The 1,378-nt window shown below is 37.2% G+C and overlaps 1 protein-coding gene across 1 annotated transcript in view; it reads right to left on the bottom strand.

Annotated features, from left to right (window-relative positions):
- puf60a (poly-U binding splicing factor a) overlaps positions 1-1,378 on the bottom strand; it is a 41,694-nt gene that overhangs the window by 7,089 nt on the left and 33,227 nt on the right. The window lies entirely within an intron of this gene.

The raw sequence follows: 1,378 nt of genomic DNA, 5'->3' as shown, positions 1-1,378 counted from the left end.
TGATCAGCTGGTTCTGGTTGTCAGCAGCAAACTGGTTGATCCACTCTGAGAAGGTGCTATTTAAGAGACTGAGCTGAATACAGCACCTCAGACTGAGGAAGTCTCTCGGATGAGAGACGAAACGTTTCTACATTTTTTTTTTGTTTGTTTTTTTTGTTTGTTTTTTTGTTTTTTTTGAATGTCCAGAGGACCAGATTTAACTTTTTTAGATTTTTCTACCTGGATTATTGAGCATGCATCAGGAAATCCAGGTAGATAATCTAACCAGGTTCAGTCAGGTCTTCTGAACACATTCTTCTTATTTTACATGTTTTGTCTTTTATTCAAAAGTCTTCTTCAGTCTGAGGAGGAGGAGCTAAAAACTGTGTCAATGAGGACTCATCAACCAGTTCCTGCTGGTCAGAACCAGTAGTCACCAGTAAAAGGAGGAGCATCAACCAACAACTGATCATAAGAACTCTGTCTGATATTCAGCGGGGGATGATTCTATTAATAATCTACATATTCTAGGAGAGGAGTTGAGAGCATGTATATAATGTGTGTTTGTGAAGAGAATCCGTCCGTCTTTAAACAGGGCGGGGTCTCATGTTCAACACCTCCTGTTACTTCATCTCTCTGTGAACAACAAGCAGCCAGCAGGACGTGAAAGACCAGATGTTGCACTGATGTTCTCCTTGAACATGTTTCCTACCAATATCACACACATGAAGACTTATGATGTCAATCAATTTGTAGAGTGAGATAACACACATTTACAAGAATCTAATAATTATTTTACATGAATTTATCTTTATTTTTTTATTTTGCAGCAGCTGAATGTACGCAGCTCAAAACTTTGTTTTCTGTAACTACAAACATTAATATTATAAAACACTCAATATTTCATCCACGAAAAACTAGTCAGTCTTAGAGCTGCCAGCCTCAAATACACACATATCTCATTTAAATTATTTTATCCATCCATCCATTCATCCATACATACATACATTCATCCATACATACATACATTCATCCATACATACATGCATACATACATACATACATCCATACATACATCCATTCATCCTTCCATCCATCCATCCATCCATCCATTCATCCATTCATCCATTCATCCATACATCCTTCCATCCATACATACATCCATCCATACATACATACATCCATACATACATACATTCATCCATACATACATACATCCATCCATACATACATCCATTCATCCTTCCATCCATCCATCCATCCATCCATCCATTCATCCATTCATCCATTCATCCATACATCCTTCCATCCATACATACATCCATCCATACATACATACATTACATACATACATACATACATATATGGCCCAGCACAGAAGATCAACATCATCAGGCCA

Source organism: Nematolebias whitei, chromosome 9 (assembly GCF_014905685.2).
Source record: "Nematolebias whitei isolate Nwh7 chromosome 9, NemWhi1, whole genome shotgun sequence".
In the NCBI taxonomy this organism is placed as follows: Eukaryota; Metazoa; Chordata; class Actinopteri; order Cyprinodontiformes; family Rivulidae; genus Nematolebias; species Nematolebias whitei.
The sequence above is the reverse complement of the archived record's forward strand: the minus strand, read 5'-3'. Positions and strand labels throughout refer to the sequence as shown.